The following is a 26652-nucleotide window of genomic DNA, read 5'->3' as shown; positions in this document are numbered from 1 at the left end:
TATCTGAAATGACCGGCATTTCCTTGAGTCCAATTCGCGTTAGCTTTACCTTCTGACACGCATCGCAATTTTTTATAAAAGTCTCTACCCTTTCCATTAAACCTGGTATTTTCTATTTTTCTTTAATTCTTTGATAAGTTTTTTGTACTCCCAGGTGTCCTTTTTTTTTTTTTTATTTTAACGTGGAGGAAATTCGCACGGACACCCGCCGCCTCTAGGGGGAAGAGCGGCGTGGTAGTGTCGGACTCCAACCGACTAAAACCTCCACGATGACCGGTCCCATTACGACCGAGGGATGCCCGGGAACCGCTATGGCGACACCCCCCCCCCCCCCACACTATTCCGTCCATACTATGTCTCTTTCGCCCTCTCCCAGGGGCCGTCGTCCGGATCCCCAACCGGACTGCATGCTGCCTCCCGGGTGCTGGAAGAAGAGGTTCAGCACCTAACTTTCTTCCTCTTCGAAGGTCGCTGGCGGCTTTACGCGCCTCCGTAAAATTTTTTCTAGTTCTGAAAATGTGTTGTCACCTATTCCAAGTTTGGTATGATTTTGAATAATCGAATGGGTCTTCTTGAGCTAAATTGTTTCATTGTATTCACCTAATTCTTGAGGATTTTTATTTTTGTGATCGTGTGAACTCTGGATTAACTATCGGCTACCGTGTTATCTTTACCTTTACGTAAATTTTACGTATTCAATCTTGTATTCGTATTCTTCTAATTTTAATCTCCATTTCATTAAACGTGATGATCTTTACAACTGTTCAACCATTTCAAAGCCTGATGGTCTGTCCTAATTATGAATTGACGTCTTAACAGATATTGTCTTAGCCTTTTTATTGCTCACACGATTGCTAAAAGTTCTTTTTCAGTTGTCATGTAGTTGCTCTCAGATGGGTTGAGAGTTCTTGAAATAAAACAACATGGGTGTCATTTTTGTGAAAGAACTGCTTCTACTCCTTGGTTGGTTGTTAGCGTAAAGGTCTTTGTAAAATCTCGATAAGTTAAAATCGGTGCTTCACATAATTTTTGTTTCAACGTTTCAAAACTGTCTTGTTGTTTGTTCGTCCAGTAAAAGCTAATATCTTTCTTATTTAATTCGATCAATGGTTTGGCTATCTTTGAAAAGTTACGTATACATTTTTTATAATATCCTGTCAGTCCTAAAAATGATTGAACCTCGGTTAGGTTCTTATGCGTCCTAAAATCTTTCATTGCTTTGATTTTCTCTGGGTTCGGTTTAACTCCATCGACTGTTACTAAATATTCAAGCTCACGTTTGAGGAATTCACATTTGTCTGGCTGTATCCTGAATCCTAATTCTTTAAGTCTTTGTAAAACTATTGCTAAATTTTGATTATGTTTCTGAATTGTGTCTCCGAAAATTAAGTCGTCTAAATATACGAAACAATTAACATTGACTAACCCTCTTAATGCTGTGTCCATCATTCGTTGAAAAGTTGCGGGTGCGTTTTTCAATCCGAATGGCATGCGATTATAATGGAAATGGCCTTGTGGTGTGGAAAATGCAGTGTATTTCTTTGAGTTGGAATTTATAGGAATTTGGTGGAATGCTGATGACAGATTTAACGCTGAGAAGAATTTCGTGTTTCCTAACTGATTAAGAATGTCTTGATAATAATATCTAGTGAAGGATATGCGTCTTGATCGGTTAGTTTCTTTTAATTTTCTGAAATCTACTACGATTCTCCCTTTCTGTTTACCTGAAGCGTCTGATTTCTTAGGTACTACTCAAACAAGTGAATTGTAAGGCGAATTTGATTCTTCAATAATATTTTTACTTAACATTTCTTCCATTTGTTTCTCGATTTGAGCTTTATGGCATTCCGGGTACTTATATGATTTAGTATTTATGATTTTGTCTTATTTCAAAGTTATCGTGTGTTGTGTTAAATTTGTACAAGGTAAAAAATCAGTCTCTAAATTGAATACATCGATATAATGAATCAAAATATTTTCAATCGGTATACGGAATTCGAGTTCCATATGTTCTGTTCTCACTATGGTTTTCAATTTAGCAATTTGTTCTAGGTCTTTACTATTACCAATTTCGTTAAAGATTTCTTGATTTGTCTCACTAGAATTGAGGAAGCATACTCGCGTCGGTTTGCCTTCGAGGTAGATGGTTTGAACACTTTTTTCTTCTGGTTGTACAACCCTAGGTTTTTGATACTACAAGATATTATTGCCCAATTTGATTTTATCATTTGAAATTTCATATTGATGTTCAAGGCATGGTAATCCTATAATTTCGTCTTCAATCAGAGGAAAATCGTTAGGTACTGCGTAAAATTTATGAGGTTTACCAAAAATAATGATTCTAACAAATCTATCAGTGAAATATTTCTCTTGTCCCATATAAAAAGTGTGAGGTTCATCTGATTTGAATATCTTAGTGTCCGATTTATTTTCTTTAATCAAATTTATCCCTGCTCCGGTATCAATTAGATGAGCTCGTTCTCCTGCAATTCCTCTGAATGGTATTGTAAGTAGTCGTCTGGTTGTTGTGTTAATAATACCCTTGGTATTCCTGGTATTCCGTTGTCGTTTCTTTCTGCTGCTGTTGATTCTCGTTCTCGTTTTGTTCCGACCTGGTTTACTCGTGGAGGCGGTAGGTTTCTCTGGCTCACCCACGACGGGTTGTGACTAGCAGGGGGGAGGGTGGCGCCAGGGGCAATGACCTCCTCTGGCGCCAATTCATCAGTTAGCAGATTTTAGAACCGGCTCGATCAAGAGGACGCAGGGAGTGCACCGGTAGTAATTCACAAGAGACCGAGACAGGCCATCGTGCAGTTTTAATCGGTAAGAGTCCGACACTGCTCTGCTGCTGCTTACAGCGGCGGAGTGTCCACGAGGATTTCTCCAAGTACAAAAAAAGAAAGGTTTCTTTGGCTGGTTAATTGAAAATTTTGACATTGCGGTGCAACATGTTCCAGCCGTTTACCACATTTAAAACATTTTACTTGTCGCTCAGCAAATGGTATACGTACCGTTTTATAAAATGATAAAACATTTTTGTTGATTGGATTATTACGCGTGACCGGTAGTGGTCGGTTGTTTGTCTGCATTGGTTTGTTACTAAGTCGGTTATACATACGTTGCTGTTGGTCGAGTAGCTGTCCTATTCCATTCCTTTTGTTCTTCTCGTAGGTATTTTTCAATGTAGGCGGCTTTCTTTTCTGTTTCACTCAATGAAACTAGTTCGTTTGCTAACAGTATGCGTCCTATGTCGTGTCGAAGTCCTTTCAAATGAATTCGACCTACTTTTCTCATGGTGGCTTCAATCACTATTCGTCGTGTAAGTGGTTGTGGATTTACATTAGCTATGGCATACGCAAGTTTATTTAATATGCGGCGGAATCGGATATTGAAACTTTGAACAGATTCGCCGCGTCCTTGTTTCAAATCGCGTAATTGTTCACCGTATTCGTCAGATGTTACTTAAACTGTTACGTTGGATCTCGAAGCGTCATGAAAATCTGCATAATTTTCAATAGGTATGTTCCGAATACTTGGATTTACCAATTATTTTATCGATTTTAATGACTTTCAATAACAAATCATTTTGTGAACAACGCATTCGCATAGCATGTACTTCTTTTATGAAATCTTCCACTCCAACATCATCGTCACCGTTTAAAATGGAATGTAACTTATCGCGTCTTTCGCTGATAACATAGTCTGGTGTTGTCGCGGTTCATCGTAGCCTTGGTATTCTTCATCGTTATCGCTGTCAGAGTCAAATATCATTTCGGATGCGCTTGTTACTGGTACACGATCCCTGCTTCTCGGTTTCGCGGTTTCTTTTGTGGTGTTAGTTACAGATTCAAAATGTTTGGCCACAATTGTTCCCTGACTTCCAATTCTTATTTTTTAATTTTGTTTGATTACTTAGTCCAAAAACTTAGTTCCACAAAACGTCTGTGCTTAATATTTGGCGGCACTCCCTCTTCACAAAAACGTTCTCGATATACGGAACAATATACTCCATGTATTTGAAGGGAGTTTATTTGAGACGGTTGTTCCAATAGACTCAAATCTTAAAAAGAATATCTTGTAAGATTTTGAAATCCGTGTCAAAAATGCATTCATGAGCAGTTGCAATTTTCTTACAAAAATAACTTCTTGAAGGATTTCAATCTTGGGTGAAAACACTACATGCTTTCGTTTAAAACCTTTTTAACTGAGTGTCTTCAAGTCTTCCATTGTATGATTACTAGTATTAAAAAGTTTTTATACTGTTTACTTATACTATTTCTGAAATAACGTTGCTATTGGCTATAAAATTTGAGTAAGCTCGACACTTATGCTCTAGGGAGAAAAGCAGCTGTTGACAGTACGTATTTTTTTATTATTATTATTTATTTTGTACTTTAAATTTGTCCAGCTGGACATATGGCAAATTTTTCTAACTTAGTTGCTAAATAACATGAGGATGGCTACTCTCAGCTGGATACCATCTTCGAGTTTGTCTATTTTTTTCGAGTCTGTATGATTTTATTTCTCTAGTGAGATCAGTGGGGTGTTCTCTCTTCAGTCTTCTTTTTATGACAGTAGTACGTATGGCTGCACTGTATTGTATTGATTTTATTGTCCACTATTCTGTGACTATGATTGGCAGTCAATGGTACGAAGAGTGCGTTGCCAAAACGGAGAAGCTTCGTGCTGATGATCTGGAGATCTTGAAACTGGAGATCCATTTACTTGAATTACCCTCTTCTTTGCAGGAAAACGCAAATGCATCTGCAGAAATTATATAATAAAAATCACACTTCTTCATAAATGCGTTTCATGCGTTTATATGCAGGATATCTCCCCAGACAATTCATTTGATTATTTTGATTTCATTCTACATTTTGTACACTATAAGTATGTAAATACAGATTTTCCTTGCGCATTCACTATGAAGTATTACGACGTAGGTGAATTGCGGATTGACCCAATCACCTATAAGGACAAGCTATTTCGTTGTAACCGGTGGGCACATAAACAGAGGGTAATTGCATCTATTTCAGAACATAATACCAATATTGTACATATTATCTGGATATACTTGTAAAATTGAACGAATCTATAAATTATCACACTATCTGGAAAATGAAGCGCAATGCAGCACAGATTCAATTGGATAACATTTCCAGCAAATCCCGGATGACGACTTGTGATATGCGTTCAGGTTTAGTTGCCTTTTCTCGTTTAGAAGACGCGTCGAGATTCTTTCTTCGTCTGATTCTGTACTGCTCATGAAGGATCTAAAAAAACAGTAGAGTCGATGCTGTGAAGTCTAGCATAACGCTACGTGACTTAGACGCTCCTTCCTTCCAACAACGATCTCACTATTGCATAATTTTATTTATGAATATACAAAAGATGTTTCATCCGTTCGTTCAGTTAAACTAAAAGTTGATATTATTTCATATTGTAGTATCGTGGAAAAGCCATTTGAGGAAATCCTACTGAACTAAGGTAAAGAAAAGTGAATGTGCTGACGGGTCGGGAAGGATGGGAAATCAAAATGGGCTGTGTGGACCCAGCAATATGCCCGCAATAGGCCCTCTAGGACAATAAGTGATCGAAAAACGTGTACGTGGCCATCATAGTCCGACAACAGCTGCAAAACGGTTCCTGCTTGGTAGCCGAAACCTGTGGTATAGAAGGACGTGGAGAAAGTAAGTTAGTCGTCAGTTATGAGTTGTGAGCTGTAGTATAGAAGGTGAATAGTTGTATAAATTCAGATTGTCTGTAATAGCTACATTACAAGATTATGAAATAGCTCTACTCAAATAGTAGCACTTCTGTATTGGAATCATAATGAAATCTATCTATCATCGTTGCTTCATCACATTGCCAAATGTTTATGTGAAGAGAAATTTTAAGTTAAAGTTAAAATTTTAATTTTAATAATTAAATTTTAAAAATTTGAAGTTAAAATTTTCGATACAGTTTTTTTTACATATGAAGCATATGTTCTGTATTCGAAGTATACAAATGTATTCGTCTGTGAAATGAAGACAACCTCATCTCAACTATCAGAAAATTGAACCGTACTGCATTACACATTGTGTAGGAATAATTAGCATTACAATCCAATAGAATTAGATTAGAATTAGATTGGAGTCTAATACTTTCAGTAACGTAGTTACAAATTAATCACGTGGTCATCATACTTAATACACGAAGGAAAGAATGGAATCGTTATAATTTCTTCTTCTTCTTATATATCTATATATTTCTCATTTTCATTTTCATTTTTCTAACACTGGCATCGCATGGATCTTCTTCCGATTTCCGCTTCTTCGACTGCAACTTCGAAATGAAGTTCATCGTTTCTAATCTTTCCATGTTTCCGTTTCTACTTCCCCTTTTCTTCTTTTTTGTCAATAATTATTCTGTATTACACCACTCATTTTTATTATTTGATCATTATGAGTACAAGTCTTTTAAATTATTCAGTTTTCCCATCATGTAAGCAGATATTACAAATTCTAAACGTTATGGTGGCAGTGACCAATCTGCGCCAAATTTTCGACAATATGGTGGCCAATATTCATATTTTCAGATATGTTACAAATATTTTCGACATATGTTGATGCGGTGCAAATATTATATAATTCATAGAACATTATGAAATAAGAACTTCTTGGATATTCTGCAATTCCGCCCAACTAACGCATTGGAATCGAATTTTTTTTCATCACTAAATACAACTTTTCTTCGATTTCTACACCGTACACGGTACTCGTATCTTCGCCAATTCTATACGTTTTTCTCTATGATAAGACGTGAATAATATGCAAGGTTTCAGAATTGGATGTCTCAGATGTTTACATTATGTACATGTAGTAAGAAACGTGGAACATTTTATTGCAAGACCTACTATTTTAGCAAATCCTGCTTTGTTAATACCGGCGATCGCTCTCTATTCATTCTTGCGTTATATTTTGCAAAACTTTCTCATGATTATATTGCTATCTTCCGATTTTTATTAAAAAATTTTGTAATTTCTATGACGATATAATTATTTGTTCTTTGCAATAGCAGAATTCTGTCAATTTCGTGATTAATATTTAACACTTTTTTGATTTCCAAAATTTAGTAAAAAATAAAACAAAAAAAATGAGTAGACCTGTACTCTATTACTTTGCTTTTAAAACATTTTGACACAAATTAGTAAGAAATATAGCAAGATTTTACTCAGATTTCCTTTTATAACTTTCATAACTTATTTTTTTTTTTTTATTACTTAATTTGTACTTAACAATTTGTCCAGCTGGACATTCGGTAAATTTTTCTAGATTTTTCACAATTTACGACGACGATTTTCCGTATGTTTACGTATGATAGAAGATATATAATTTACAAAATGTAAAATTTAGAAAATACAAACTCGTGAAATTTGTATAAATATTAAGTGCATTCTCATTTCTTCTTGAACTTTGCATCAAATGAAGTGACAACTTATACTATAATCAATATTAAGCAAAAAAAGGGGAAATGCAATTAAATAATGGAAAATGAGTGAAACATCTATTGTGAAGAAAATACAAGCTCTATACGTAATCTCAGTCGCCGCGTTTTCACATATCAGTATCATTTAAAATTAATTACAGGCGATTACGATGAAATAATTACGTCCAGAATAATTTATATAGCGAGCTTCACTTAAAATCAGAGCAATACGAAAAATATTTTTAATTTTTATCTTCAAAATACTGCGAATACAAGCATAAGGTTACGAGCAAATATTGCAATGCGTACTCATTTTTATTTTCATTTTATTATTAAAATTTATTTATTTTATTAATAAAATTTATCTTTCCGAAAATGTTACGAACGGCATTTGTTCCGTTGCGAGTAATATTGAGCAGTATTGAATAAATTTTTATTTAAATTATTATCTAAATTGAAACCCTTAGTTACCAGTAGGCGTGAACGTCATAAAAGACCGCTTAATTGGTCAAGAACAATGCTTACGAATGCTTCAGAAGTTCACAAATAATGTTCTTAATCATGTTCAGTTGGTGCAAAACGACGTTCAGAATAACCAGAATTACCAGAATTAGTAGAATTACCAGAATAACGGAATACAGCCATTCAGTACAACGACGACTACAGATGCTATTGAGGTAATTTTTTGAATATAATTTTTAATTTAATATAATTCTATCTGTACAATAATGAGTAAACTTTAATTATCACAATAGTATTAAATGAAAGTTGTACTTAAAGTTATACTGTAGTTATACTAAAGTTATAGTATAGTTAGAAGTAATAAAGTTAGAAGGCAAATATTCTGCAATATATACCGATCATAAGCCCTTGACATATGCGTCCAACCAAAATCTAGAAAAGTGCCACCACAACAGTTTCGATTAGACTATATTGGTCAATTTACAACCGATATCCGGTTTATGAAGGGGTTAGATAACAATGTAGGCGATAGGGAAATCAGTCGACCACCGCACTTTAGCAGCCGTGCAAGAGAACGATACCGAATTACGCGGAATCGTCAACTCCGCCACACGCGCATTTCAGCTAAAAGAGATACAATTTCCCGACCAAGCCAATGCAATGTATTTGATTCCTTGCACGGGCTTTCCCATCCAGGGATACGCACCACGCAAAATCTGGTGACGACGCGTTTCGTTTGGCAGTCGATAAACAAGGATTGTCGAAATAGGACACGGCAATGTATCCCGTGCCAGCGATGTAAGGTCACCAGGCACATATCCACGCCCGTTGTAACATTCAAAAAACGTATTAACCAATCGACAATATACACAGAGTCATTATCTTGATGCAATACCGCGTTTTGGCGTACCCTCGAAAATAACAACCGATCAAGGACGTCAATTTGAATCAAAACTATTCGACGAATTATGCCGGCTGTTCGGCATCAAATACCATTGTAATGGTTTTCTACTGCTTTCCTTTTCTATAATGAATATCATCTATTCTTTTTGAAAAGGTTAAACTGTTAATATGACTTCAAACATGGTATACCTTGCTCCATATCACATTGATATATAGAAATATATAGCAATATAAAAAAATTTAGAGACTTTAGATAATTTTGTTCTTATAAGACTTGGTATAGTATTAACATCATGCACAATACTGAACACAATAGAATCTAGTTAATTAATATAAATACTGAAGTATTTATATATAAAATTAAACACGCATGAAATTTGTCTTTTGCATTTGAAATTTATATAAATAAATAATGATTATATAAATAAATAATGATTAGGAAAGATAATGAATAAATGGAATTCATCACCTTTTTTAAATGGACTAGCGCATCCTACAATTAAGAGTGGATAAAAGAAACGGACTTACCAATATTATAGCCAATTAGAAAAATGAAGTAACTGTCGAAGTAAGAGCTTGAAGAAAACTAATATTAAAAGAAACAGAAATAAGGGAAGATTTGCATGCGAAAGGATGCGTAAGTGTTCATTGACAAAAATCAAATAATATAATTAAAAAGTGAGAAGAAAATATCGTCCCCTTCATGTCAGGGGCATAAATGCGAGATTTTTCATCTAATTTTTTCTGTTTGCACTAAAGTGTCCATTGAATGTCTCCCTTTCCTCTTAATTTTATGTGAAGTTGACATATATAAAGTCGATTACAAAGATGTTGAGTCACCAGCATAATTTTGTCTTTTAAGCTCTATATTTTGAGTAAGTGTGCAATTATATAGAAAAATGTATTGAAGTATGTTAGAGTATAATATAGAAAATCTATGAATCCCAAAACGACTGATTTATTACATATGTTGAAAGAAACATCAGAAAAATGCAAAATTTTATATCACAAAAGTTTGAGGCATTTTATTACTTTGTTATAAAGTAAAAGTTATGCCTGCGGTATAATTCTTTAGTATTTCGTTAGATATTCTTTATTTTTAATTATTTCTCTTAAACGATTGGTATGTATAAGTTACTTTTGTGTGTATGTGCGCGCGTGTGTAAGTGTGTGTGTAGAATTATACTATAAACAAAAGATAAGAGTTAGATTTCATTTGGGTCATTATACCTTTTTTTTTTTTTATTTTATTTTGGTTATTTTACAATTTGTCCTTGCGGACATTTGGTAAAGTGTTATATCTTGTTGGTGAAGAAAAAAAAATATAAATAAAAAAAATAAATATAGCATGTGGGCGGCTACCCCCAGCGGGGTGCCAGCTTCGTTTTTTCTAAGTTATATCTTTTATGAGGTCTATTGGGTGTTTCCTTTTTAGTCTTCTTGCGATATTTGTTGTGTTGCACGTTTCAGCTGCCAGCTGGTTCGGGTGTGTTTCTATTCTTTTTCTGTATCTTGTTGCGAATCTGGTAATCTCCTCCTTGACCGTTGGTATTCCGAGGTCTTTCCTTATGTTCTCGTTTCTAACGTACCACGGTGCGTTTACCATTGTTCTAAGGATTTTGGCTTGGATTGTTTCTATTTTGTTTATGTGGCTCATTGCTGCTGTTCCCCATAGTGGAATTCCGTATGTCCAGATTGGTTTTATGATTATTTTGTATATTTTTAGTTTGTTTTCTGTGCTTAGTTTGGATTTTCGGTTTGTTAACCAGTGCATTTGTCTCCTTGTTGTCTGTATTTTTTCTGTTATTGATTTGATGTGCTGTTTCCATGTGAAATGTGTATCTATGTGAAGTCCAAGGTATTTGATTTGCCTTGTTTGTGTTATTTGCGTACCGTTCAGGAAGATGTTTGGTGTTATCTGTTTTCTCAGTGTGAATGTGATGCGGTTGCATTTGTTACGGCTAGCTTTGATTTGTTTGTCTTGTAGCCACTTTTCTATTTTGGTGATGTGTTTTTGTAGTATTGTGGCTGCTGTTACAGGGTTAGTGTGCCTGACTAGTACGGCTGTGTCGTCCGCGAATGTCAATATTTTGCTACTGGTAATTGTTGGTATGTTGGCCGTGTATAGTGTGTATACACTATACTGAGGAAAGGGCAATACGGATGAAGACAAAAATCATATACACCAACAGCAGTACCTCACAGCGATCTATACACCAGCAGTACCTATCACGACTATCACCTCATATTCTTGTTGCAATTTTGTAAACCGTCAAAGCGTTTACAACAAAAATTCCCAAAGGAGTTGAATTCCAAGTTTTCTGTACCACTTGATTCCTTTCCTACTTGTGGTGGCATAAGGAACCATTTGGTCGGAATAATCTATACCACACTTTACTTCATTATATGCAACAATAGCTAGTGGTTTTAATGTTGCGAACAAACGAAGCGAGTGATCATTCTTGAGACCACTACTTGAGCGACTCGCATTACTAAAATATCCATGGGAATATCTAGCTGAGAACGTCTGGTACTGCGGCACACGTGGCCTGAAGGAGATTTCATTGAAAACACGCGTGACAGTCAATGTGTTATCAACGTACGCCCTGTGCCTGTTACAACGCTACTTGTGATGATTGTGCTCCTATGCACCGGCAACAGTTCCGAGGTGTTCACAAATACGTTTCACGTAGGAAGAAATGTCGTCGATCTCGTGATAGTCACAAATGGATTTGTTTACCTTGGCCCGATATTACATAGCCCGAAGGGATATCACTTCATGCATAAGCCCTACCTCACGCAAGGAACAGAAGATCTGTCCCTCATATAAGGAGATTGAAAGTAGATTCATTGATACAGGGATTGGTGCAATAGACCGGATTTAAGAGGATGAAGGGAGACTACAGACTTCTCAGTGTGGATAATCTGTTATTACCTTATCAAATGAGAAATCAAAAGAATCCTGGCAATAGAGATCCGTCTGATCCTTCCTTCTAATATCAATGATACTGGAAAAACAATGGACAGAATGTTGGTAAAGCGAAAGTCAAGAAAGAGAAAATGATAGAAATACAACAAATAAATACGTGACGCATTCGGGCAGAAGGGTCAGATTTCCTCATCGATTTCAAGCAGGTTTCGGTAAGCGTTTTGAAAATTGTCGACGCGGGTAGTACCCACGTAATTTTTAAAAATTTGAGGACAATTTGAATCATGTTGTTTTGCCTCGGAGTATCAATATCGTTAGAAAACACGTAATGTAATAATAAATAAACTTCATGCAAAACAATGTCACCGCTACGTGCAACCATTAAACAAAGACGAATTTAAATTTTCCGGTACTCCCTCGACCAGTATAAATGAACGAATACGATCGTAAGGCGACCAGTTTCCTTAGTCTCGAGCTATTTTATTAGCGATCAATACACAGTCTTGAGCGAATCAGTTGGTACCGAGCGTCTTAGCAAACATTCTCTATATTTATTAATTACTTTTAAATACATTTGACGGTTTCAATATCAAGTAATCACGGGGTCACCACTTGTAGAGTTTGGTTGATCGTGTAGTTTAAATGACGAGATTACTCGATATTGAAACCGTCAAATGTATTTAAAAATAAAAATACAGATAATGTTCGCTAAGACGTTCGGTACTAACGGATTCGCTAAAGAATGTGTATAGATCGCTAATAAGATCGCTCGAGTCTGAAACTGATAAACTGGTCGCCTTACGGTTGTGTTCGTTCCTTTATACTGGTCTGGGGAGTACCGGAAAATTTTTGTTTGACGGTTGCACGTAGCAGCGACATTGTTTTGCTCAGAGTTTATTTATTATTACATCATGTATGTCCTAACGATGTTGATACTCCGAGGAAAAACAATAACATGACTCGAATTGTCCTCTAGCTCATGTGCCGCTATATACCGCAATACTCGCAATACTCGTCCCGTTGGCCGTGTAAAGTTCATAGTCGTCTTTGTTCGCAGGCGCGCGTAGTTTATTGCACGGGTGTACGCATATATCGTCACCCGTGTCCACGAGAAAGGAAATCTTTGACTTTCTGTCGGTGACGAAATGCGGAAGGATCCCAGGTCGTCGTCGTATGCCGTGTTTACGGACGGCTGGTCCCGTTTCCCTGGATCCAGTTGCAAGGGGACCGACATTTCCGTGTGCGACCCCGGAAAGTCTGGTGATAACACGTGGAATAGTTCACTTATTTTGTCTCCGCGGTCTGTAGCTTTCGTTGTGCGCCTTTCCTTGTTGTGGTTCGCCATTACGAACACTGGTGATTTACGGACACGATGTCTTTATGTGGCATAAACACGTTCATTTCCTTAAGTTTACAGGACACAGACAGGACACCATCCCAGTTCTACAGGGACCTGAAGAAGTTAGCTACTCCACCGATCTCGGACGACCTCGTTCTGACACTTTGGAAGAACTGCCTCCCAGTGAATACACAATGGGTTCTGGCCGTCATAAGGAAAGCTAGTGCGGATGCCCTAGCATCCGTGGTGGAAGACAGAATCCACGAAATAAGTCCAGAAACCGAACAGATAGCAGCGGATAGCGGGTAATTAGTTTCAGAGCGTAGGGTCTGGTTATTGGCCGACCGTGCCATACCTAGAGTGGAAACTCACACTGGCGGCGCGTCAAGGTGTCAGCGACTGTTTACTACTTTCTAGCGTCCATCTCCTCGGGCGCGGCGCGCTGATGGTCTGCGCGGGGCTTGAAAAAACCCTGCTATCCCCTTGCGGGTCACTGGACAAGTTAAACCTACCCTTTCGGGCGACAGCTCGCTTAGCCGGCGCTTCGCGACGCGTGCGTCACGCTGCGCCGTTACCAGTGGGGGCCACGAGGAGGCGGAGCTGCCAGCGCGAGGCTCGGTCCCAGCAGGTTGGCTTTCCAGCCGATTATAACATGCACCGTCACGGCTCCCATCTCGTGGGTGCCGCCTGCACCGACGGTCGCAGGTGATCTCCTCAGTTTGCGCTCTTGCGCTTTTTACTTCTGTTCCTGTTTGGTTTTGTTATTCCTGTGTCTTTGTTTCTTGTTCCTCTTTGTTTTGGTTCTGTGTCTTGTTTTGTGTTCTATTGATTCTCCCGTAGTTTCCTGTGCTTTATTGGTGCCTTTGTGACTCTGTTGATTCGTCACTGTTCTTTTTTGGTTCTTGTATGTTTCTTGTGCTTCTTCTAGGCGGTTGGGTTGGTTGCCCTTCCATTTGTCTCCTTGTTACCGCTCTGTCTTGTCGGAGAGGGCCCTTCGATCTTTGTAGTGCCGCTCTCCTCTTCTTCTCTTTTGCTAGGAGAACGCTCCTGGTGAATTCGTGGAAGTGGAGGTACACGGTTTTGGACATGAACCCTGATTTTTCCCCTGGCCGGGGTAGCTCTTTTTCCTGTATGGATTTCCGCAGCTTCTTTCGCTCTTCATCGTAGAGTCGGCATACTTCGAGTATGTGCTGCGAGGTCTCCACCATGCCGCAGTCACACGTGTCCACTTCGCTCAGCTGGAATGTTTCTAATTTGCCATTGAAGTCGCCATGACCACTGATGAATTGCGTCATATGGTGGTCTGGGTTCATCCATCGGCTTGCTAGTCTTACTTTCGGGTTACTATAGTACTCGTATGTCGTTCTGCCTTTCAGAGTGGTTTCCCAGCGTGTCTTCCATGTATGAATGGCTTCTCGAACGATCACCTTTGGGTTGCTTCCTTCGGTGTGGCCTCTTTTCTCTCTGTATTGTCTTGCCCTTACCTCGATCAGGAGATCGATGGGCATGACTCCTGCTATTATTTGTAGTGCTTCGGTGGATGTCGTTCTGTAGGCTTCCGTTAACTGCAGGAGCGCCATCCTCTGTGTCCGTAATAGTTTGATCCTTGTATTACTTCTCAGCAGGTCGCTCCAGCCGGCTGCAGCGTACGTGACTATCGGTTCGAACAGCCCTTTGTGCAGGGTACGAATGGCTGCTTGCCCGAGGCCCCATTTCGCCTCGGCCACTCTCGCGAGGCTGCTGCGCAGGTTTCTGGCTTTTTGTGTTACCTCCTCTATGTGTCTATTGATTTTTAAGCCACTCTCGAGGTGCACTCCTAGGTACTTTATGGTTTGTCGCATACGAATAGTCTTCTCCTTGATCTTGATGATTGAAGGCCTTTCGGCGTCCAGTTTACCCTTCAGCAGAAGCATTTCTGTCTTTTCCGCTGATTGTGCTAGTTTCTTCCTGGAGCACCAGTTGGACACGCGTGTGACTGCTTCTTGTCCGACTTTCTGGAGCTCCGTCCTGGCGTTTCCTGCAATTAGGATGATAATGTCGTCCGCGTACGCTATCGGTTCGCATTCCGTAGTGTGTCTTCTTAGTTCTTCCAGCAGGTCGTCGAATATTAGGTTCCAGAAACTTGGGCCTAGTACAGATCCCTGCGGGCATCCTTTGGTGACGGGCTTGGTAATCACCTCGATTTTGCTAATTATCTGCACGGTTCTGTCGGTGAAGTAACTTAGCCTGTATAGGTTATCGGGGCAACTTCTCCTTTTTAGTTCGTGCATGACGTTTGGCCACCAGACGTTGTCGAAGGCACCTGATGTGTCTAGCGCGATTGCGAGGACGTACTTCTTATCTCCCATCTGTTCGTCTTTCTCCCTTAATATGATTATCGCGTCTGTCGTCGATCTTCCGGGGCGGATGCCGTACTGCCGGTTCGAGGCCTGTTCGTGGTGAATGAAGAGGTTCATCATTCTGGTAGCCATCAGCCTTTCCAGCAGTTTGCTCACCATTGAGAGTAGGCAGATTGGCCTGTATGATTTTTGGCTACTTCTGTCCTGATCTTGTCCTTTCGGGATGGTGATGACGTTCCCCGTTTTCTATATCTTTGGGAAGATCCCCCAAGCGAGGCAGCTGTTCATTGTCTTCAGAATTTCGTGCTGGATAACTTCTACCTAGATCAGGTCGGGTCCGGAGCATTTCCCTCTCGTCAGTCTTTTGACTGCTCCGCTGAGCTCTTCCATGCTGAACTCTGCGGTGTCTTCGACGTTTGGGAGGGTGCCCATATCCCGTCAGCGGCCAGCGGGCAATGGAATCACCCCTCGCACCTACGGAGTACGACTGGGTATGCCGATTAGTAGCGCAAATTGGCGCGCTGCTCTCGACAGTGGTCGCCGACCACAGTCACAATCCCCGAATTCCCGAGATACGACGCAGCAAAATGGTCTCTGCTACTTCCACGAGACCTTCCGAGACCGCGCGAGAAAGTACCGTTCCCTTTATAACTGGAAGCAGGGAAACGCGAGCAGCCGTCCGTGACAGTGGCGTACGACGATGGCCTCTCATCCCGCCGCATTTTCGTGAAAGGCAGTATTTCAAGTATGTCTTTCTTCGGGGACACGGTTGCCGACCTATGCGTGTACATGCGCCCGCAACAAAGGCGACTATGAACTTTTTGTGGACAACAGAACGCGCATCGCGACTTATGGTACGATTGTGGTGTCACTGAACCTCCATTCGACGGGACTTCAAATGAATTCAAAGGGATCCGCGAAGCAAACGCCTAATCCACACGACCGCCAACTTGTCCGCAAGGGGATACTCGGTCACGACCGACACAGCGTCGATAAAAAACTTTATCGGCGAATCGACGTATCACCAACTCCTCGCCGAATTTTCGGACTTAACGCGTCCGCCTGTTTTCGGACGAAAAAAAAATTCGACACGAGGTGGAACATCACATGAAGACCATACTTTCAAACTTACCCTACATGCGTATAGCCAATAAGAAGCTGCTTCTATATATCTATTACTAAAATACGCCTTATCCTCGACAATATTTCCCATCAACCAAAAATGCGCGGAACACCACTTGTTACGACCGTTTGCGGACAGACGCGGTCGCGAGGAAAACGCGTCAGCGAGAGGCGTAAATTCTCGCTACGAAATAGTCGTTCCCCTTGTTTCGATTAAGATAACAGGGGTGGTTGAATGAATTTAACACTGTGTTAAAAGGTTAATATATTAGATATATTTAACAGTCAATCTTACAATAATATGAGCGTCACAATTATTTGGCGATGAATACAATAAATGTGCTACAGAGAACTTCAACCGACTTTACGATATTTCTCAATGAATTAACTAAGCGACTTTCTTCGGCGGAACTCTCGAAGTATGCATTTAAACCTTACAAACGGACTGATTTAAGGGTAGAGTCGTTGTTCGACTTGCTGATTGCTCGGACGATGAAAACGAACTAACTTGAACGTGACGATGCTGTGTCGGAGAAGAGTTAAGGAAGGGTGTGTCTAACGCAGGGAATCATCGGATTTGTTGATGACATGTTTTAGCCGGAAAAGTGAGGGCAATAGATATTGTTTCTATTGGCTACTAAAATTGTCGATGGACTAGGAAGGGTCTTAACCACCCTTGAAGGAAAGTGGGAGTAGGAAGCAAAATTAACTTTCACGTATTTTCCAGACACGAACCAGAAACCTTAGAAAACGCTTTCGTGAAAAGGCCTTTGTTTGATATGAAAGACTTTCGCTAGAGTTTTCTGAGATTTATGGTCAGTCCGCGAGCGTTTTAAGGGGTACGCAATAAGGATGTGCGGACATCTGGCTGCCATCCGTCCGCGATGTGAGGTCCGGTTCAGGTAGAGAGTCGGCCGACGTAACACCACTCTTGCCCCCCCCCCCTTACAAGTGTAATATCATAAAGGAACTTCCGGGCAGTCGACTATGTCAAGCCGACTGTATCGAAGTTTTACTGCAATATTTCCATACTTCCAAATTTTTCCCCAACACGCGATTTGGCGAGTAAATAGCTGCAATTGTATAAAACTAACTAAAGTTGCGAGTGGACATCGAACACTGCGTCTGGACAAATACCGAACCGTGTACAACATGGCATATTGACCAAACTTCGCAAGCCGCCATTTTGTCGGGAACTTTCGTTTAGAAAATTACTCCCATTCCGACTTATTCCATGTTATTAACCCATGCGATTAAAATAACCCCACTTTCCCGATCTTAAACTATATTTACATGCGTTAAACATGGTCAACATATTCCAACTATCCCTGAATATAGTGATAACTCTGACAGTATTCGAAGGTTACTGTCGATAATACGATGATATCACCGAATCAAACATACACAACTTTATGCGCTTAACATCGTGCTAATAGTAACTAAAAGAGCGGTAGGTAAATAACATGAAAAGTAAATAAAATTAGTTACACTCGATAATGCAACTTATCTCTCGAAACTATCTCAGCCGGCAGCAATGTGATTATGGACGGAGCCATCATCCCAATATGGCGCTAACAGCTTAATATCGTATATGACACTCTCGTCTGACGCAGTCGCAGCAATTTCGAAATCGAGTTCTGAAAATCAGGTCACTATCACAACATGGCATCGAAGCCTATGTCCTTCACTATCTTTGCGAAGCCCTGTCTTCAACGAATCAGCTCATCTCATATCCGTAGATCCATCCATAACAAGTTTTTCTCCGCAGCATCATTTTCATAGAGAGTCAGTTGCTCTTCCGTTTTCGACCTTTCACCATACCAACTTGCACTTAGAAATTACAATTACTCTCTATCAACTCATATTTTACTTATACATATGCACCAGTGTAATTATCTTCATTACAAAGTGGTTGGAATAAACTGTAACTTATAATTTGTTATATAGGTATCATATTCAATTCAACTACCCTTATTATCCTAACCGAAATAGGGGATCGATCATTTCGCGACGTCGATTCGCTAATCGTAACGGGAATTTACGAATACCGTTGACGTGCTCGCGATCGCGTGTCTCCGCGAGTGAACGAAACACTTACTATACCTTACTATACCTTAACTACAGTTTCTTTCTACAACTATCAATTTATTATCTTTATTTTATTTTATTTTTATTTTAGACCCGGACCACCAATCCTACTCAATACTATCAAAATCGCATTTTACAGGGCCATTGCCCAAATTGACCTTTATTTAACAATGAACTACGATTATTTAAAATTTAAACATCGGCACATAATACAAGAATATTCAAACTGTATACATAATTAATATTTAATATTAAATTAGATATCCATTTTAATTACACGTTGACTTTATTATCTACCCTATTTTTCTGTCTACGACCTTTTTTTTTCTTTTTTTTCGTGGAGGAGATCCGCACGAGCATAACTAGCTCGCAGAAGGAGACTACGGCCTTCCTGCCCCTCTCGCTAGTCAGCAGCGCTTCAAAAATCGCCGGCGGCGAGAGGTTGACCCCTATTTCCCTGGTGAGAGAGTGTCGCGGCGCTGCTCACGCCGAGCAATGTTCCAGCGTGTGCTGCGCAGAGTCCACACTTGCGTCGCAGTGGTGGCAACGCGCGGTTGCCTCCTTCCCGATTCATCGTAGATATTCTTCGAAGCACCCGTGTCCCGTGAGCACCTGCTTCACCCTGTAGTTCAGGGGAGGTGCGCCTCCGTCCAACAACTTGTTTCGTGATAAATACAGTAAGTGATTCGATTCGACTTCTGACAATTCTCGATGTTTGCAGTATGAATATTCGTATGAGACTTTGTTAATACGACTGTTCAAATAGATTGTTCGATGGAGACTGACTGCCCTTAGATAAATTCCTTGTCCTCTCGGGGAGACGACCGCCACCGTGTTCGGATCACGCCACCGCTCGTGCCGATGATCACGTGCCGACTTCTTTGTGAAGATAAAGAACGGACCGCAATTGACGTTTCTGGAACTCGCGGCCAGGCGGCAACCATACGCTCGTCGATACATTGCATGTTTCGTCAGGAAGATGGGACTATTGGTATACGACGCCGACGGACCGCGGGCGACGGTAAGAAACACGATCCATACTAAACCTCGCGGCGCAACAGCATCCTACGTGACAGAAAGAACGTTTCCGTAGTAAACAATAAGGATGGGTCCTTTAGATTATTGAAGACACACCGCGATGAGGTGCGGATATCTGGTTGCCAGCCTGCCCGCGGTAGGTGGTCCGGTCGAGGAGAGTGTCACTCGACGTAACAATTGGAATTGAAATAAGACTTGAAAATGAAGGAAAAGGAATGGTAGATCGAGGCCACTCTCCTTTCAGGCGCAAAGAAATCAGCTGGCAGCAAAAGAAGGAGAATTCGCAAGGAAACAGGGGCAAGTGCAATTGGCGTGCGATCGAAAGCTCGTTAACGCGATAAATTCGTAGACGTGGCTCGCGTAAGAGAATTTAGCAGCCGTAGCGTAGATCGGCTCGATTGGATTCCACGTATTTGATTAAGCGACTAGCTGCACTCGATGTGCGTGGCAGAGGCTTGTGAGGCTGCCTTTAGTGAGCAGGAAGTCGATCGCTTAATATCTGTCATCCTTCCTAGAGACTGTACGTGTAGGCGATTACGCAACCACTGCTCCTACGTTTCGGGATAAAATCAATAAAATCATGAATTGATATCTGCCACCGTCCTATTCTGCTTAGAATTCCATCGACCTTGTAACTGATCCACCATTCTCTGAATTCAGAGGCTAATGAAAATTTATAGAAAATGAGAGAAAGAGAGAGAGAAAGAGAGAGAGTGAGTGAAGGAGGGAGGGAGGGAGGGAGAGAGACAGACAGACAGACAGACAGACAGACAGACAGACAGACAGAGGGAGCAAAAATTAGAAATTTATACCTAAGTGTCCTACGATTTTGTTATGGCTTTCGCGTAGTATTTTTTGGTTTTGTTCATTATCGTAGTCTACTGACCGATCTTGTCCAAATATTAGTTTAATTTGAGGGAATCTCGTTGTTAAGAATCTTAACATAAGTTGAATCTTTACTTTTTCCAACGCGCTGAAGCTATTGTTGTTTATTACTATTTGTAAGCATTCAGTTTGACATTTAATAAAGTGTTTAGTTAATTGATATAACCAGTGTTGTTCTTTAAAGTCTTCCAGTTCGGTTTTTGTAATTTGTTTAAAGTGTGGTTTGTTAGGTTCTGGAGTTATTGGAGCTGGGGTGGTATTATTAGTTTTCCAGTTGATGTAGTCATCATAATAGCCTGTTTTCTAGATCGGATGATACGGATTGAATTTCCTCATTGGAGATAGGATACAATAGGGATAGAGCGTCTGCAGCTGTATTTTCCTTTCCGTTCTTGTATTCAATTCCATAATCGTACTCTTCGCATGAATCTCGGTGAGGCATCCTTAACAGTTTTAAAGCATTTTAAAGCTTGATGATCACTTTGAATCTTAAATTTTCTATCAAGTAGGTATTGCCTTAGTCTTTGAAGTGACCATACTATTGCTAGTAACTCTTTCTCGGTTGTGGAATAGTTTTTTTCAGGAGGGTTCAAGCTTTGGGATATGTAACAGCATGAATGTCTATGTCTCTTGGGAGAGTATCGCTCCTAATCCTTCGTTACTTGCGTCTGTTATTAAGGTAAATGTTTCTTTTTTCAAAGTCTGGGTATTGTAGCACAAGTTCATCATAGAATTTTTGTATCAGTGGGTCAAATGCAAACTGTTATTTATCAGTGCAGTGGAATGAACTGTCTTTCTTTGTGAGATCTGTCAGTGGTTTCGCGATGTTAGAAAAGTTGTGTATAAATATTCTGTAGTATCCAATGAGTCCTAAGAATGATTTTATGTGAATCGTGGCTTTTAGTATTTCAAAATCTTTCACGGCCTGAATATTTTTGAGATTGGGTTTTACTCCTTCCTCTGTTATTACGTGTCCTAGATATTCTAACTCTGGTTTCAAAAATTCCTATTTGTCCGATTGTATCTTTAATCCTAAATTTTATAATCTGTCTAATACAATAGCTAAATTTCGATTATGTTTTTTGATGGAGCTTCCGAATATTATGATGTCGTCTAGGTATATGAAACAGTTATTTCCTACTAATCCTCGTAGCACGGTATCCATCATGCGTTGGAACGTTACTGGAGCGTTTTTGAGTCCGAGGGGAATGCGAAGGGAATCCGAAGGGACTAGTCTTTTCCTTTTTTATTATTTAATTTGTACTTTACAATTTATCCGACTGGGCGTCTGATAAATTTTTCTAACTTAATTTTTAAATAACACTTGGATGGCAACCAACGGGATACCATCTTCGAGTTTGACTATTTTATTTCTTTAGTGTGTTCAGTGGGGTGTTCTCTTTTTAGTCTTCTTTCTATGAGAGTTTTGCTCGCTACAGCAGCCAGCTGGTTTGGATGTGTTGCCTTTCTTTCCTTGCTTTTCTTTTGCGTACCTGCCGATTTCTTCTTTGACCGTTGGTATTTTTAAGTCTTTTGTATATCCTCGTCTCTGACGTACCATGGGGCGTTGATTAATGTTCTCAGTATCTTCGATTGTAGCGACTTTAGTTTATTTATGTGGCTCATTGCTGCTGTTCTCCCATAATGGTATTCCGTACGTCCAAATTGGTTTTATAAATTTTTAATTTATTTTCTATGCTGAGTTTAGAACTTCGACTAGTTAACCAGTACATTTGTCTCATTTTTATCCGTATTCTGTCTATAATTGATTTAGTATATTGCTTCCATGTAAGTTGTGTGTAAGTGGAGTCCTAGGTATTTAATTTGCCACGAGGGAGACAAACGAGAAGAACGGAGAGCCTCCAAGGATGGTAGCAAGGAGTTCGCACCGAACTGCGGACAGGTCGGAGAGCGGATTCCTCGCACCGGCCATGGTATCGAATGCCATGTCATCGATGGCAGGAGTGTTGCGGGCGCGAACGGGCTCCAACGACGAAGAGTCGGTTGCATCGTTCGCGTCGCGCTCATCAGTGGCTTCGGGGGCGTCCAGGGGAAGAAGAGGAAAATTATGCGCACAACTCCGGATGTTTCCGGAGAAATGACACTGACAAATGACTTTCCTTCAATGTATTCAGTTGAGATTAGAGTTTGACCTGGTCCTATCTTGTTGTTGCTATTCCGGAAGGGTAATATTATTTCGTCTAGGGTTAGTTCATCGTTAGTGAGGTTGCATTGATATTTTGTAAGGAATGGGAGTCCGATTATTCCATCTTCGATTAGGAGAAAGTTGTCACAGACTACGTGGAGTTGGTGATTCTTCTTAAGCATTAGGAAACTCTTTGGGTTAGAGGTTTGGACGTTTAGTGAAGCCTTTTCTTTTATAAGGTTTGTTCCTGCTCCGGTATCAATGAGACATCTGGCTCTTCCTCCGTTTCTTCGTTACAATACGATTGATAATAATCTTCCGGTGGTGGTTCAGTTGACTCGGTACGTTTCTTCATGATTCTTCGTTGTTTGTTTAACTTGAGGTGGGATCTTTCCTTGGTTGGCGAATGGAAAATTTCGAGAGTAGCAGATCTCGGCTGTGTATCCGATTCGTGAACACTTGGAACACTTTAGTTTCATGAACTCACCTGATGGTTGGCTAACTACGCAGGGAGGGCGTAAGCCTATGGGGGCTGCAAACCCACGTTCCCGCAGCCAGGGAGGACCGTCGGAACGAGCGTTCCGCTTACGTGAGTCCTCTATGTACTCCGCAGGGAAGATCGCCGAGAGTATGCGTGCGCTTAAGTGCGGCCATACTCTCTCTACGCGGTCTTGGGCAGTAGCGCACCCACGATCCTGATGCGAATGATGGGACCGCCGGGATAATTCCCTGGGTACGAAAGTGTCACAGGTCCCCGCTTGCGTGAAGTCCCATCTTGGTCTGTTGAATGCCCGCAGTGACGTGGCCGTACATCCGCACGGTGCTCCCACCAGCGACATAAGTTGGTACCATGGGCAGTACGAGTAATAGCCCGGAGGGAGTAGCGACCCCTTGTCCGAAAATTGTGTATGGACTCGTGGTGGCGGTGGTTTATAGCCGAGTTGCTGGCTAGGCGGCCGATCCCCCGGATGCGAGGTATCCCCACTCGTACTCTGGAAACGGTTACGCCGGCGGGTGAGCAGCGTACCAACTGCTCCGTAACCGTCCTGGGAGACGGTAGGGCCTAAGGAAAGGTGGCCCCGTTTTACCTTAGACGAGCGAAGGTTCCTGCCAGACCTAGCTACTAAAGAAAGCAACTGTACTGGGTACCTTGTGCGTCGGTCGGGCGTGAACCCGACCCCGATTGGTCCTAGGGGACCCGGGCCCTGTATGAGGTCTGCTCTAGGTAAGGGTACCCGTAAAAAGATAAAAGAGACTACATGATGGTTGGCTAAAAGCTCGTGGTTGTGGATCGGTAGCATTTCATTTAGATATTGTACTGTAGACATGGTAGTCCTGCGATCCTTGAAGACACAAAAGCTAGAGAAAGGTATAGAGGACTCAACTCCTAAAACATCGGAAAAGCAAAGCACAGAAACCAAAAATCAAACTAGTGAAGAAAATAAACTAACAAAAGGAGGAACGTGGATACTACCTGATATAAGGGTACAAGCGAGCGACATAGAAAAGAAAGTCCTGGCGTTCTGCCTTGATCCAAGAAAAAAGAACAAATCAATAAAGAACAGACCGCAACAAGCATGCGGTATTTCAAAGACATGAGAAGCATCGTTGAGGAGCTTCTGCTTCGCAATAGCTATCTATCCGGAAAGCTAGAGCAAAGCACAGGCGAAGTTACATATAAAGAAGCAGCAATATTAAGCGCTGTGAATAAGTCGCTGTAAGTCAGCAAGCGGCTTGAAACAGCCGTCAAGAAAACGACGCAATTTGTATCTAAACAAACCTCGTATGCTGAGAAGGTCAAGATGACAAGCAAGAAGATTAGGCAAATGGCGGTTAGACCACCGAGAAACGTGGTTATAATCCGCCCGGAAGGAGAGGACAGCGACATTAAAACGAGTGAGGGAGCATATGATGCAGTATTCACCTTGATACATCCCCGTTAAAGTTACCGTCCCCTGTTCCCCGTAAAAAAATGCAAGTTACCGCAGTCCGAAAACTAAGTGGAGACGGTCTAGTCGTGGGAACGATGAAGCCAGAAAGCCATAAAGCGTTCACTGAGAACGAGAAATTTGTGGCGACATATGAGTCATAGGACGAGGCTAAGCGAGAGCGACTCATGTTGTTATTGTGCCTCAGGACATTGGCACCGCCTTGACGCACGAAACGTAATGATAAACAAACTTCAAAATGTCGCCGCTACGTACAACCGCCGTTCTAAGACGAATTTGAATCTTCCGACCCCCCCCCCGGACCAGTATAAGTAAGCGGATACAATTCGAGCTAGTATCGGGCTATTATCGAGCTATTATTGAGCTATTATCCGAGTTATCGAGTTATCCGCCAGCGGTCTATTCTGTCTGCGTGAATACGTTGTACGAACGTCTATCGACGGTATCTATTATATTTGTAATTTAAATTATTTATTCAAAATACATTGACGGTTGCAGCAGCAATCCTTCTTGTATTCGTAATACCGATCCACTCCTCATCCACCATAAATTAAAGGAGGCTGGCCTAAAAACCAACACACCGCAGCGAAGGTCCCCCAGGATGATCATGTACGATGTCCCGAGGGACATTCCGGAAAAGGAGATACCGGCCTGCATGAGGAAGCAGCATCAAGACAGGCTGAACCAGAACGACGTTGCAGCCATCAAATTCTGCTTCAGAACGGGACGCAAGGACCAAGAGGAAACTAATTGGGTAATGGAAGTACCCCCTCCCCCACAGGTAAGAGAAAAATTATTACAAGGAAAAATTTTTATCTCCTGGAATGCATGCAAGGTCAGAGATTACATAGCGGTTAGTCGCTGCTATAAATGCCAAGGCTACGGGCACGTGGCAAAATACTGCCGCGTTAGCTACGAAATCTGCGCGCACTGTGAAGAAAGTGGACATAGCACGAGGGAGTGCCCAAACAAGGAGAACAACCCCAGCTGCGTGAACTGCAGAAAGTAGGGAGAAAGGGCGACCAAAAAGGACTGCCTAAAAAGGCGCTTAAAGTGAGAGCCACGAGAACATCATATGAATAGTATGACCGAAGAAAATGGAAGTATACACAAGAGAAGAAGGGGATTAAAGATCCTGCAGCATAACATGCAGAGATCCAAAATTGTTCCCCTCGAAAACAAGACGCAGATGAAAGTTGATGGTGATGAGATCTTGCTAACGCAGGAGCCATACGGCACAGAAGGGAAAATACCCGGACTCGGCACAGGAGTCACGATCGCCTGCCGAGGCTCGAAACGACCTGCCAATGGCAGCGGTAGGAGTCAAAAGTAGATTTATAACACCGCTCGAGATCACCGGGCTGTGCACAACGCACTGCGTATGTGCGCAAATAAGCGACAGACCGACGGAAATTTACGCAATAAATCAGTATATTCCGCCAACTGTGAACATCCAAGTCGACATTGAATAACTGGAAAAAGTACTGAGGAGCCTTAGATGTAAGAAAATCATCGTCGGCATAGACGCGAATGCCAAATCGCTGTTGTGTGTAGTAAGAGTACTGACGACACAGGAAACGCTCTGGAATCCGTTATTATACACGTCCTTAACAAACCAGGACAGGCTCACACATTCGAGACAAATCAAACACAATCAAATATAGACGTAACCATGGCGAGTTCGGAGATAATACTGTTCGTGAAAAAATGGAGAGTTCACGAGGATGGACCTCCAGTGACCATAAGATACTGGAGATGCGACCGGACGTCGATAAACGAAGTATCCCACCGCAGCTGCAAAGAAGAAGATATAATTTGGCAACTGGGAGGTGTTTCAAAGTGTTGTCACGGAGGAGAAAGAGGCACTCCGACAGACAACCTTTCAACAGGCTGAGGACGTTGATCAAATGGTCGAACAAATGCAGGAAGTCTTGATAAGAGCCTGCGACGTGGCCATTCCAAAGAAGAAATGGCATAACGGA

The sequence above is a fragment of the Bombus pascuorum genome, unplaced genomic scaffold (genome assembly GCF_905332965.1).
Source record: "Bombus pascuorum unplaced genomic scaffold, iyBomPasc1.1, whole genome shotgun sequence".
Classification (NCBI taxonomy): domain Eukaryota; kingdom Metazoa; phylum Arthropoda; class Insecta; order Hymenoptera; family Apidae; genus Bombus; species Bombus pascuorum.
Note: the sequence above shows the minus strand (reverse complement) of the source record.